Below are 15,091 nucleotides of genomic sequence, written 5' to 3' on the forward strand. Positions count from 1 at the left end.
CGTGTTCCTGTCACTACGACAGACCTCAAACTATGAGCCAAGATGAAGAGCTCCTCTGTTCAGTTGCTTTGGTTAGGTCTTTACTCACAGCCGAAAGAAAAGTAACTACAGCGGGGGTGGCGGCGGCAGCGGCCCTTGCACGCCTTTAATCCCAGCCCCCACGGGGCAGAGGCAGGTGGACCTCTGGTGAATTCAAGGCCAGCTTGCTCTATAGAATGAGTTCTACACAGAGAAACTATCTGGAAAAAAAGAAAAGCATCTAATACGTTAGGTAACTGGATGATTTTGTTGTTGTTTGTTTTATGGTTACTGTTTTTGTTGTTGTTTTAGTGTAGGTGTTTGGTTTTTGTTTTGTTTTGAGGCAGGATTTCTCTGTAGGTAGCCCTGGCTGTCCTGGATCTCGCTCTGTAGACCAGGCTGCCCTCGAACTCACAGAGATCTGCCTGCCTCTACCTCCGAAGTGCTGAGATTGCAGGCGTGTGCCACTACCACCCAGCTCTAATTTGACTGTTTTAATTGGCTTATTGAGAATGGGTGCCTGATTTTGACTCAGAGCACAGGTTGTGACCCACAAATTCAATAACGATGTCTCAAAAACAAACTATTAAAAACACGTAAATGTTCTTAAACAGCAAACTCCTCCTTGGGCAAGCCTCATGGAATATAAAAAGAACCGTGTCCGGGAGAATGTGGAAATCCTGTTTTAGGGCATATTTCCTTTGGGATCTAAATAAGCAGTACCTAGAGGAAAAGAGCCAGCCTGATAGACCTCAGATCCCAAGCTGCTGTGCATATTGCACAGGCACATACATTTTTGGCAATAAGGGATGTGCTATGCCCCCAGGGAGGCAGTGTTCCTGTTGACAACTGTTTCCATGGTAACACCGGGCCTGGCTACAAACAGGTAGAAATAGCTGGTCTTACTCACCTTGGAACTCATCATTAGGAAGTTGATTAGGTTTCCGCAGACTCACAGGCTGGAGGGAGAAGCATTATTCTCCTGAGGCAACTGACCCTCAAGGCTGCTCTGTTGGACTTAGAGGCAAATGGGTCTGCCTCTCCTGGTTGCACTGTCATTATCTGTGCTTCCCCTCCGGAACCTCACTTCCTCTTTCCCAGATGCAACTGGAAGGGCTCCTGAGAACCATGAAAAAGCCCTCCCCGGGTGTCATGTCATGTCCTTCAGAGGGCAACATGACTATTCAGTTAACTCTGAGCCTTTTCTTTTCCAAGAAAAAAATATTTTGTTTTGATTGCATTAAAAAAAAAAAAAAGTGATTTCAACCAACCAAGAATATCACAGGAAAACGATGAAGATCAAAAAGTGAGGGCACCAGGTCTGGTGGGAGATGACTGTGATTCCAGCTCCTCAGAGGCAGAGACGCATGGAGCCAGGCTCAAAATGAAACAAACAAACAAAAGTAAGTGGAACAAGAAAGGGGTGGGGAGCTTGCCTAGCATGCCCGGGGCCCTGTGTTTGATCCCCAGGGCTGCCTAAAGCATCGTCAGGCGAGAACAGGAGGACCAGATACTCAAGGTCATCCTCCGCACTCAGAGTTGGAGGCCAGCGTAGGTTACGTGAGTCAACAGATGAAAGCGCTTGCTACGAAAGCCTGGTGATCTGAGGTCGAGACCTAGAACCCACATAAAGGTGGAAGGAGAGAGCCAGCTCCCCAGGGTTCTCCTCTGACCTCTACAGGCTCAGTGGGATGTGCAACCACACATGTGCATGCACACACACACACACACACACACACACACACACACACACACACACAGACACACACACACACACATACACACAGACAGACATACACACACACACATACACACAGACACACACACACATGTACTAATGAAATAAAAAAGAGAAACTCATTACTTTGTGCTAAAAAAAACCCTGTTCTTTTAAGACAGGTTTTCTCTGTGTAGACCAGGCTGAAATACTTTTTTAAGAATAAAAATATCATCTTGGCAAACTCTAGCAAAATTCTTTGTGGCAAAGCGGAAGGAGAGCCTTTGTTTGAGAAAAGACCTTGAATGCCCTGGTATGAGTGACAGGCCAAGGCTCTGAGGCAGTGAGAGGAGCTTAACGGGGACCTAGGAATTCTCTGCTCAAAGGGGACACTTATTTCTTTGTTCCTAATCAGAGGAGGGAAAATGCTGCCTGATGGGTTGGGGGCAGGGAATTCAGAAAGGGAAATGGAGGCAGCTGAGTGGAAGACTGGGAACCCCCTCACTGTTGTGGGTGGCTGTGTTCACTGTCCATTGTGCAAGGTCCATGCTGCCCCAGGGGTTTTGCTAACTGTGGAGAGGTCCACAGAGCAGCACGGACTTGCGCAGGTAGGCGTGGAACTAACTCCCCAGGGTGCAGGACCCCAGAAGTCTTGGGAACACAGATCTTGGATGAAACTCCCGGCAGCTCCCCCAGCAAAGCAGGGGGATGAGGATGCTGGGAAGGCTTTGAGAACACGGGAGGCCATTTGGCATATGACTCACACCTAAAACCATGGTGGGGTCCCAGTGTCTGGGCTTGCCAGAGGATTGACCTCTCACAGAAGTTGCTGGAGAGTCACTTTACCCTGCTGCCATATGGGAGCTGTGATCTCTGTCCCACAAAGGGAAATCCAGCCCTCACGGGGGCTCTTCCAGAGTGGAGGACAGGGTCCACCTTCCAACAGGGGCCCCCTAGCACTCCTGAGCCTGAGACCTGATTGTTCCTCCAGAGCAGTGGTTCTCAACCTTCCTAACGCTACAGACCTTTAATAGAGTTCCTCATGTTGTGCTGACCCCAACCACAAAATTATTTTCATTGTTACTTCATAAATGCAGTCTTGCTTCTGTGAATCATAATGTAAATATCTGTGTTCTCTAATGGTCTTCAGAGTCCCTGTGAAAGGGTCATGTGACCTCCAAAGGGGTCAAGGCCCACAGGTGGAGAACCACGGCTGGGACAACAAGCCACCAGAGCCGCACAACGGTAGGGAGCCCAAAATAAAATCACTGCAAGGCTGTCAGGGCCGCCTCAGCTAAAAATAACCAGAACAGCAAAGGCGACCTGAGGGCCCCTCATCCTACTCAGGGACAATACTTCAGAAGAGCTGGCAGAGGCCCAAAGAAAGTCATTAACTGGCCCGCAGCAACTCAGCTGGCACACTGACTTCTGCCAGCCCCAAAAGTCATAGCAACCCAGGCTCGAGAAACAAACAAACAAACAACTAGACCCTACCTCCTAAGGCGTGTATATCCCCTTTGGGCAGCTCCAGGGACAGGAACATCTAGGGCCATAAAAAGGATGAGACAGAACCAAGATTAGCTAGGATCACAGCTTGGAGCCTGAGTCAAAGGCGGACACCTCCCCTACCCCACCCTGCTTAGGCCAGCTGCTTCAGTACAAGCTCTAGCAGAGTGAATGAGGCTGCAGCTTCGCTCGTGGCCATCAGTGCTTCCTGGCTCTGCTTGCGGTGGGTGACTTTCCTCACTCACTAGACTCATTCCTAATAGTTTTAGGAATTTGTAGGTGATTATCCTTGTAGCCACGAGCCAAGACCCCAGATTTCAACCAAAATGTCCTACTTCCCTTGTCTGTTCCCGCCTACTCTTTGGCTTTGAGCATCTCACTTTGGGTCCTCCCCTGCCCCCTTTCTCAGTCACTTAGGAGGGAACTCTGACCCCATCACAGAGTTTCCCAAGAGCAGCTGGGATAGAACACAGTGTTCCGGGAATTAGGGATGCAGGTTCCCGTGCTAACTCTGCCACTTATGGGACGGGACTCCTAACTCTCAGCCCGTTTTCTGATCTATAAAGGATGCTAATAACCACCATGACACTTCACAGGTGGTCTTTAGGACTTATGGAGGGAAAACGTATCCGATGCAAAGCTTGGGGCTGGGGCAACAGCTCAGTCATTTCACAGGCTTGGCAGATGAGCACGAGGACTGAGCCTGGTCCCCAGGGTCCACATAAAGAGCCAGGCCCTCGGGCACACATTTGTTACCCCAGGGCAACAGACAGAGGAAGATTCCTGGGATTCACCAGCCAGCCGACCTTACTATCAAGTGCCATGTCCCAACGAGAGACCCTGACTCAGAGATCAAGGTGGGCAGCTCCGTAAGAGTGATGCTTGGGCCGGGCATGGTGGTGCACACCTTTAATCCCTGCACTCCGTAAGGCAGAGGCAAGCAGATCGCTGTGAGTTCGAGACCAGCCTGGTCTACAAAGCAAGGCCAGGACAGCCAAGGCTACACACCAGAGAAACCCCGTCTTGAAAAACAACAACAAAATGACACTTGAAGCTGACTTGGAGCCTCCAAATGCACATGCACACGCATACCCGAGAGTGAACACACACACACACACACACACACACACACACACACACACTCACACCCAAAGAAAGGAATGCTTTTACATAGACGATCCCAAAACATCATTGACAGAAATTAAGTAAATACCTAATCAAATAAAAAGACATCCTGTGCTCATGAATTGGAAGATCTAACACCATGAGCATTTTAACCATTTAAAAAAATTCTTTCCTTTTCTTTTCTTTTCTTTTTTTTTTTTTTTTTTTTTTTTTTTGTGACAGGGTTTCTCTGTGTAGCCCTGACTGTCCTGGAACTTGCTCCTTAGACCAGGGTGGCCTTGAACTCACAGAGGTCTGCCTGCCTCTGCCTCCCTAGTGCTGGGATCAAAGGCAAGGGCCACCACCACCCAGTCGGCCTGGCCCATCCAGTTCCCCCTCAAACTCAGCTAAGATTCCCAATTCCTCTGGACAGCTGTAGGCCCTCTTGTGCCTTCCTGACTCCATCACCCAGCAGGAACCGAGGGCTCCTTGGAGGCCCTGAGCTTTCTAGACTTGTTTCAGCGCCTCTTCGGCATACGATAGAAGGATGGAACTGGATTGACTTACTGGGAGGGTACCCAGTATTTACCTGAACAGTGGAAACACACTTCCAGATCTTGCCACCAGAGGGCAGACACATACAGCACCTGGAGCAGAGCCACTGCAGAAGCATGGGGCCTGGGAATGTAGGGCAGGGGTGGGCCGGGAAGAGAAGGAAAAGGAGTTGAGGACTAGGGCAGCCTCTGCAGGTCCCACGCGGCTCTAGCTTGAGCCCGGGAGCACTTCTTTTTTCCTTCTTGACTCTCTGTTCCCCACCAGTCTCCTTTACCTTCCTGCTCCCTATTTAGAGGCTCGTACCAAGGTTCAATCTTGACTTTGTTAGTCCAGATACTTCTCTCTGAGATTACTCATCTGTAAAATGGGAGAAATAATATACCCAATGCAGTGTAAATCCCCGTCCTTTTTCCTTAGGGGGTGGGACGTTTAATCTAGGCCAGCCCATTCCTGCTGTCAGAAAGGAGGGCTAGGCTAGGCCCTGTGCCAAAGCAGTCTGTCCCTCTACCCCGGCGTGAGCTGCCTCATCAGGCAGGCATCCTGATAGAGGATGCCATAGGGTTCTGGTCGGTGGTGCCAGGAAGACTGGCTGAACTGGTAAGACTGGAGTGACGACTACCCCAGCCTGGGAACTTTAGCAATCTTAGGATGTATTCTAAACCTCAGTAGGGCCTGCTGCATGTCAGAATAGATAAGCAGGTGCACTAAAAGGATGGGTGGATGGACAGGGGGGTGGATGGACAGATGGATGGATAGGGAGGGAGGAAGGATGAAGGAACAAAGGAAGGATGGATGGAAAAAAGGAAGTGAGGGAGGGAGAAAAGGAGGCAGGCAGGGAGTTAGGGAGGAAGGAAGGATGGATTGATTGAAGGAAGAAGTGACAGAGGTAGGGTGGGAGAAAGGCAGGGAAGAAGGATGGAAGGAAGGGAGGAAGGGATGAAGGAAGGAAGGATAGATGGGAGGGAAGGAGGAAGGGAGGATGAGGAGAAGAGAGAAAAATAGATTAGTTCATGGATTACTTCAGAGCACTTACAGTAAACTGATTTTCATACATGGTTCGAGTAGAACCCTAAAGCCTTCTTACACCCCTTAGAACCTAGGTCTAGATGGTTAACTGGGGGGTGTCCCTTTTAGGGGCTCCTTGTCTCTTGGAGTCAGCACTAGCAGTAGCCATAGGGTGTGGTCTAAGCTTTCAAAATGAAGGTAAAGATTCTTCCAGACTGTGGGGCATAGCTAGTGTTTGCATATATTTCTTCATTCAGCGAACACAGCCCAGGTCTTTCTCACCACGTGTCCTAACAGCAGAGGGAGGTGCCGCAGGAATGTCAGAGCAGGCTGCTCTGAGTATAAGCTGGTGCACGGCTCCCACAGGAGCTCCTCGCCAGAGAAGCCACTGTCTCAAATCAGAGCTGGAGGACCCAGAATAAAGCAAAGACATCTTATTTGCATAGAGTTAAGGCCAGACCTGGGATCCGAAGTTCCTGTTATCCCATATTGCAATGCATCAAGGGAAAGGGTTTCTGGGAGGACCCGGAAACGGGGATGTGTCATAAGCTTGGGCGCTCCCTCCCGCGCTGGCCTTGCCTTCTCTCCTGGCACTGGGTCACACCTGCAGGGCCTCACCCACTACTGACCTAGATTTCCTTGCCACTCTGTCAACAGTTCCAGGGTGGAGCAAAGCGTGGCTTCTCCGCAGCGGGGGCGGGGTGGGGGTGACGGAGTGGGAGTGGGGGTGGGGGTGGCCCAAACAGAGTCTATGACCAGCATCACAGACGCCTAAACGGCCCCTTCCAGGGTGGAGCCAATGCCGCATTTGTCTGGGTGGGAGTGAGTTTTCCTGGTGGCTGTTGGACCCAGCTGTGCCTCTGACCTTCCCAGCAAGGCCATGCACTGTTTGTCAGTGATGAAAACAGAGCCGGTGTTCAGAGCCTCTCAGTGAGTGGGTGGGTGTGGGCGACACGGTACTGGCATTTAGGAACAGGGACCACTAAGCAACGGTACTTCGTAGTTAAAGGTCATTGCTGCTCAGGGACTCCCAAGACAGCTCGGCCCAGGGTAACAGCAGGATTCTCTAGAGAGATGCCCAGGCCCCTGTCTGCTAGACTCTGCTTGGTCTTTGAGAGACCCAATCTGTCAGATACCATCCCCGCCCCCAGCACCCAGCAATGTTCTTGGGATGGTTGGTCCTGCTGTAGCATAGCCTAGAAAATTCTGGTGCAAGTCTCGGTCTCTTATCTCTGGAGCCAAGAGGACCCAGGAAACACTGGCTGTGGCAAAGATCCCGCGGGCTTACGACCAGGTGGGATCCTGTAGGCCTCAGAGCCTCCATCCTGGCTAAGCCCTCATCCACTTCCCTGCCAGGCTCCTCTGGGTGAGAACACTGCCACCCGCCTCTGTGGGCTCTTCTCTCTGTATCCTGCAGGAGCTAAAGCTGTCCCAGAGGTCTGGATGGAGAGTCCCCAGGAGTAAGGGGTTTATGATGATGATCTAAATTAGAAAGAACGATTCTTTCTAGATTGTTCTCAGATTGTAAACTCCCAATTAACGATCTCCCTAAGGAATCTCGGGACTTTTAGGGTGTCGTGGTGTGTTCTTGTAGCCCCGACACTTGGGAGGTGGAGACAGGAGTCCAAGGCTATGCTACAAGGTCAGCCTGGGAGAGATGAAAAGAAAAAAGAGAAAAGAAGGAAGGAAGGAGGGAAGGAAGGAAGGAAGAAAGGAAGGAAGGAAGGAAGGAAGGAAGGAAGGAAGGAAGGAAGGAGGGAGGGAGGGAAGAGAAAAAGGGAAAGAAAAGAACCTCAGGACACTCAAATAATTATGGCTCCTTTGCCTAGGGGGAACACAATCTGAGGGACACCGGGAGCATGGGGTAGGACCCACTTGCGGTCACCATGTTGCCCCGGTGTGAGTGCCCACAGCCTGGGAGCCTTGCTCCCAACTTGAGGCTCCTCAAAGTTCTGACATCTTTGCCTCTGGTTCTTTGGAGATGGCCAAGGCCTGTAGCCATCGGAGGCTTTGGGCACAGCTTGTGTCTGAACTTAGAGGAGGGTGAGCAGATTGTAACATGGGCAAAAAAGTGGTTCCGAAAAAACATGCTGTTTTCTCATCAAGGACAGGACGGGGGTCTGGGCTGTAGAGGGCGCTGGCTTTGTTGGGAGCCGTAGCCTAGGCTTCCACGTACAAGAGGGGCCTACTGGTTACAGAAGGATACCAGCTGGATGCCCTTGGTCTTGGCCACGTTTCCCTGGCACACCTGAAATTGTATCTGCCTCCCTCTGAAGCCAAGGAGGGGGAGTGGCCTTAGCGCCCTTCCCCTGAGGGTATAGGGTGCTATAAGGAGATTTTGAGCTGGAGAACACACTCTGGAGGCCAAGCCCAGAGTTCTATCTGTGCTCTGCCAGTGTGGACATCTGGACCAGGATTGAGAGCACACCTAATCCAAATGAACCTGGTAAAGAGGGCTGACCCACACCCAGGACTTGACTGGAGGCGTCAGGGACACCTGGACCTCTTGGGCCCCTGCCAGACCTGGGGCAGCAGCTTCCAACCTAGTGCACCTCACTGTTCCCAGCTGTGAAAAGTCCCCAGGAGTCCGGCCAGGAATCCACACCCGAGCACCCTGACAGCTGGGACAGCTGCTCGAGAGAGAGCTGGGCACACTTTTCACTGGCGTCTACTCAGCCGTTCTCCAGTGTGTAGAACTGGAGTCAGTGTTTCCACACAGGACACAAGTCTTCTGGGATCATGTGTAAGGACCCTCTGCTATCCTAGTCTACACTAAAGGATGGGCTCCTGGCTCAACCAGACCAGACAACTGCTCCCTTGAGAATCCAAACAATAAAAAGAGAGACCAAGATACTGGCCATGCAGGGTACCCCAGTCCTCTGGAGAAGTGACAAGAGTCAGTCATCTTTGACACCAAAGTCAAAGATGTCTCTCCCAAGCTTCTAGACCCTTCCTGCTTGCTGACTGGAAGCAAGCTGGCTCCCTCCCCACTCTGAGCCCAGGCTCTGTGTTAGCCTGCGGACTGTGCTGCTGCTGTAATCCGTTTATACGGTGAAACCCTGGCCCTCAGGTTAATGATAGCAGGCGTCAAAGCTTTGAGAATTCATGACTGTGGCACTCCTATGATGGGATCCACAGCCCTGTGAAGGAGCCTGAGCTGGCTTGTACAGACCTGTAACTCCAGCCCTCGTAAGGCAGAGGCAGGAGGATAAGAACAAATTTGCGGCCGTCTACAGTGTCAATTCCTGGCTAGTCAGATTTGCAAAAGAAAACTGCCTCAAAACCACCCAAAAGATCATTATATGAACACACTGCAGAAAGGCAACATCCATGACACCCTGACTCTGGAGCTCGTGGCCCCTGGAACCATGAGGAATGACTTCGTTGTTTACGACTGCCCAGTGTGTGGAAACTCTTTAAAGCTGTGCTCCAGAAAGCAACCTTTCTCTGCAGGTAAAATGTGTTCCTGCTAGAGGGAGCTTCTGACCTAAGATGGCTGGCTTTCTTCTACAAATGGGAAACATGGACAGGGATCTATCCGCCCAGGGAAAACCATGTGGGATGAGGACACTTCCTACAAGACAAAGAGGAGTTGTGACAGACTCCTCGGAGGAGCCACGTGCCAGCAGATTCTGGATTTCAAATCTCCACAGCGTAAAATTCAAGGTGAGGGAATCCTCAAGACCACAGCCCAGAAACCCAGCCTGAACTCCCAGCCTGCCATCTTCAGGCTCAAGCAGCAATGTCACCTGATGCCCTCCTTGTCCTTGTCACCTGCCAAGATGCACTGAAAATTGCAGGCTCGCCAACAGTGCTCCCCTGTGAGACAATTCGATAAGATGACTATCTCTGCTCCTCGTGAGAACTCTCAGCCAGTCTCCAAGTGACTGCCAACAGATCAGCTTTGCTAAGGTACCCTAAATTTCATCTGCTTGTTGGAAAAGAAAGAAAGAAAGAAAGGAAGAAAGAAAGAAAGAAGGAAGGAAGGAAGGAAGGAATTCTTTTATTTTTGTTTTTAAAAGATTTATTTTTATTGTTTTTAAATGTGTATGTGAGTGAGTGTGTGTGTGTGTGTGTGTGAGAGAGAGAGAGAGAGAGAGAGAGAGAGAGAGAATGTAGCCTGTAGAGACCAGAGTTGTCCTCAGGTCCCCTGAAGCTGGAGGTACTGATGGTTGTAAGCCACTTGACAGCTATTCTGAGAACCAATCTCAGGTCCTCTGCAAGAACAGTACATGCCTTAACCACTGAACCATCCCTCCAGCACAAAACCATTCCTATTTTAATTGAATTTATTGACACAGTTTTTAGAATTGCTAATTCAGAAGAGAGAGGTGCCTCATGGGAGTGGAAAAAGGAGGACCCAAAGGCAAAGGGGCTGAGTCAGTGACACTGAAGGACAGTTGGTTGTCAAGGCAACCCACTGGTGATGACCAGAGCACCCAGAACAGTCTGATGCCTCAGATACCCTAGTGGTTCAATTCTGATATACAGGTTCTGTGGCACCAAGTAGAGGTTGCTTCCTAGAAAGGAAAATGGACCAGTCCGGCAGATGCTAACTGTGGGTCCATATGACATCTGTTTCCCAGAAGGAATTTGTATGTTGAAATTTTGTATCACTTGAGTCAGGAGTCCTCCCTAGACCCGTGACACCTTGTGTATCACCTGAGTCAGCCAGTCCTGTGACACTCTGTACCACCTGAGTCTGCTGAGTCCTCCCTTCACCAGGGGCTCCATGTCGCCCAGTTAACAGATCACTTCCCGGGCTGCAAGACCCTGCTGATAAAAGCCCTCAGGACTTAGTGAGCTGGACCTGTCTGCTTCTGGCTGACACTGCTCTCCCTGGCCTGCCATGCTGTGCATTAGTTAGCCAAATGGTCCTCTCCGCTGAAGAAAGCATTAAGTGGGTGGTCATTAGCACACTGCTGTAATAGCAGGTCTCTGACTGAGCCATTGTCTTAGTTAGGGCTCCTATCACTTGTGATAAAACACCGTGACCAAAGCAAGTTGGGGAGGAAAGGATTTATTTAGCATTGTCCTCCATCACTGAAGGAAGTTGGGACAGGAACTCAAACAGGCAGGAACCTGGAGGCAGGAGCTGATGCAGAGGTCAGGGAGGGGTGCTGCTTACTGGCTTGTTCCTCATGGCTGACTCAGTCTTCTTTCTTATAGAACCCAGGCCCACCAGCCCAGGGATGGCCCCACCCACAGTGGGCTGGGTCCTTTCCCATCAATCACTAATTAAGAAAATACTGCAGCTGGATCTCATGGAGACATTTTCTCAATTGAGGGTTTCCCCCTGTTTCCTGTAACTCTAGCTTGTGTCAAGTTGACATAAGACTAAACCGCACAGCAATTTATTTAGCTCAAACCATGCAAGCTGGGAACTTAGGGGCCACATATGCTGAGGGCTTTTTCCCATGGTAGAAAACCCTGGGTACACTTGCATAGGCATGTACTGGAGGGAGGGGGGAAAGGGAGGGACAACAAATGAGGAGGGAGGGACCAAGTTAAAAAACTAACTCTCGTGATACCTAATCACCTCCGCAGACAGCAGCATCAACTCACGTGCAAGGGCAGAATCTTCAAATGTCCCACACGTTGGGCTGCGGAGATGGCTCAGCGGCAGGCCTGATGAGCTGAGTTTGGACCCCTGGAGCCCATGTATACAGTGGTGCAAGCATCTGCCATCCCAGGTTTTCCCTGGGATATGGGAGGCAGAGGCAAAAGACTCTCTGGAAGCTCTTTAGTATGAGCTAGAAGCTCTATTAACTTGCCCTCCCGCCCCTTGTCCAGGGAGAACCCAGTTTTTCTCTTCTCTGGGTACGTAGCCTTCACCACACAACACAGACCCTGCTGTTGCTTTGATTTGGATCAGCCTCCAGAAATGTGAGGAATAAATTTATTCTCCGTGGAACACCACCGCCAAGAAGCCTTACAGGCTAAGACGTTGCTTTTAAGTGCTGTGCAAGGGTAAAGCATTGTCTAGGTGTGGGCTGTGCCTCTCGCCTCTGTGCTTGGAGACACATGGCTACGGATGGAACTATAAACAAAGACACTGTCCTCTGGAAGCTCCCCCTGGGGGACAGCACCCAGTCTCCAGGCCTCCGTAGGGGAAAGCCCGCCGTGTGTCAGGGCTTCTTACTATTAAGCGGCCTCCGAAACGACACTTTCAGTCTTAGGCATACCTGGCCTCTTTCCCTTCCCATGATGTGAATTTGAATCCGACCACAGCCTTGTTCTCCCTGCTCCAATACCTTACGTCAACTCCCTCTAGACCTCAGTGACAACGATGACTCGTCTGGACCAGATGCCCTCCACGGCTAACAGCAGCTACCCAAAAGCGGAGTTCATTCTCCTCCTTCCTCATAACGGTGGTTCTCAACCTTCCTAACGCTGCAACCCTTTAATACGGTTCCTCATGTTGCGGTGCCCCAACCATAAGTTATTTTTATTGCTGCTTCACGACTGCAAATTTGCTCCTGTTGTGAATCATAATGCAAATATCTGAGCCCTGTGAGAGGGTTGTTTACCCAGAGGGGTCTCGACCCACAGGTTGAGAACCACTTCCGTAGAGGGGGCTGCTCTGCTTGTGCTGCCTCCGAGTGTCTCGATGTCATCTTGAATGGACACCAAGCTCCTTGGCCAGGATTCTCTGGCTCCCTTCATCAGCTCCTGGGTTATTAGGCACCACTGTCTACCACCCCCTTCCACCCTCTTCCAATGATTTCAGGGCTCTCCAGCAGGACATCCTCCTGCCACCAAGTGCTCCCTTTGAAAGTTAGCCCTGCTGGGTCACCCCGTTCTTGACAACAATTTAGATCGTGTATGCTATGCTTTGGCCATTCCTGCTCACCCGCTTCTTGGGCTGACCTAGCCGTCACCCGGAACCTCTGCCCTCTGTCTTGATCTCTTCTCTACAAGCCCACCTGCCTGCGTCACCCACCTGGCAGGCTTTCTGAATGTGGAGATCTCTCCTAGCCGGGGATGGGATGACGGAGCCCAAATGGCTATGTGATGCCCAGCAATTTTTCCTTTTATTTTTGCTTTGTTTTGTTTGGAGACAGGGTTCTTCTGTGTGGCCCTAAAATGTCCTGGAAGTTTCTCTGGAGACCAGGCTGGCCTTAAACTCAGAGATCCACCTGCCTCTGCCTCCCGAGTGCTGGGATTAACGGTGGTCACCACCTCTATAACTCCTTTGGGAAGTTAGCAGTTCCTGCCTTGCGGTTCCTGTTAAGGGGATTAGCAATACTGTGGTGGTGATAAGTGGCATGGGGCCTGGCACAAAGGTGCTCAAAAGCAGCAGACGACACCCTCTCACCCTGAAAGAGGCAGAACTAACATTTCGAGCTTCCTGGATATGCTTCAGACACCTCCTGATCTACCCTACCACGGCGCTGCTGTAAGCCCTAGAACCACTGAGGTCAGGGTGCAAAGAGTAGGGCAGGGTGGGGAGGGGGGATGAAGCTGGAGACATTCAAACATCTCCCACTCGGCACCCAAAAGCTGTGTGGGCACTCACCTCTCGCTCAGCCCAGTCTTGTGACACAGTGACCAGCCACCTCGATGCCTGGGGTGGCACGTTCTATTGCTGCGCTGTCATGTGCTGTTGGAGTTCACTGAGCCGCTGGCTCCGGGAGTGGGGTTGGTCCTAACCAAGCACATGTGTCCCAAAGTGTTCTCTAAAAACCTCTGCCACAGGGCAGACCAGCTCCAGGGTTCTATACAGGGAGAAGGAAGAGCAGTGCGCGTGAGCACTGGTGGAAGGTGGGCCGTTTCCAACAGACGTTACTGTTGTTTGTTCTGTGGTAGAAGAACGACTGTGTTGGGAAAGGAAGACTTGAAGGTCATCCATGGACAAGCTGCTAGGAGGAAGCTCTTATATGGGATGTTTCAAACAGGAACCTCAGTTGCCTGCCTCAACTTCCCCAGTGGTCTCTGTTGGATGTAATATACATTTGGCAAGGTTTTGCTTCTCTCTAGCCAGTACTGATTTGCAGTTTATTCTTTTTCTTTTGCTTGCTATCTGCTAAATGAAACCCCCCTTGCTCATTAGGTTTTTTTGTTTTTGTTTTTATTAATTTTCTTTCTTTTTTTTTTTTTTTTTTTTGTCAACTGACACAACCTGGAGTCATTTCAAAAGAGAAAACTTCAGTTGAGGAATTACCCTCCATCAGCATCAGACTCGCCTGTAGGCCAGTCAGTCTATGGAGCATTTTCTTGATTGATGGATGTGGGAGGGCCCAGCTCACTGTGGCTGACGGCACACCTGGGCAGGTGGTCCTGTGTTGAATAAGAAAACAGGATGAGCAAGCCATGGAGAGCAAGCCAGTAAGCAGCCTTCCCCCAAGGCCTCTGCTTCAGTTCCTGCCTCCAGGTTCCTGGCCAGACATCCCTTCAGGATGGTCTGTAAACTGCAAGGTGCAACAACCCCTTTCCTCCTAGGATGATTTTGGTCACAATCATTATTACAGCAACAGAAAGTAACTAGAACATTCGTGCTCAAAACAGAAAATCCAGCTGTCGGAACCACAAGAACAAAGGTCTTTGGTACGCTCGGGCAGTGTTTCTGAATGACCTGAATTATCTTGGGGCTACCTCTGGACGTGCACAGAATACAGAGCAGGCATCCTGGCTCCCAGCAGGCTGAGGAGGCAGCTGGCGGGAGAAGCATGAAATCCTGAGCCAGGATGCGAGGCTAATGGGCCTGTGTCCCTACTCACATACACTCACATTCTCTGCTGCCCATGTGCACTCACACAGACAGACCCACATGCACAGACAGACAGATACATGCACGCACACCTGCATTCACACATGCTCGCACAGAGCCACCACTTGATTTGCAGTTTAAGGCGACAGCCACTTAATCTTGTGTGTATGATCTGAGAGGCAAGGGTACACCCTTCCGGGATGAATCCCCTAGTTACAGGTCAGGTGCCGGTAAGTGCTTGCTTCTGTGTGGGCAGGTGGGTGCGGATGGACCAATACAATAGGTCACCTCCCTATTTGTTTAACTTTAAGTTATATCTCTTAGAGATGCCCAAAGTTGTGGTTGGAAGCCACACTCCAGTTAAGGAAAAAAACCCAAACCAAACCAAACCAAACCAAACCATTGAACTGATCTTTAAGAGAAAGTACACAGAACAAATAAACACAGCCACATGCCGCCCACAGGCATTTCTGTTA

Source organism: Meriones unguiculatus, chromosome 1 (genome assembly GCF_030254825.1).
Source record: "Meriones unguiculatus strain TT.TT164.6M chromosome 1, Bangor_MerUng_6.1, whole genome shotgun sequence".
NCBI classification, from domain to species: domain Eukaryota; kingdom Metazoa; phylum Chordata; class Mammalia; order Rodentia; family Muridae; genus Meriones; species Meriones unguiculatus.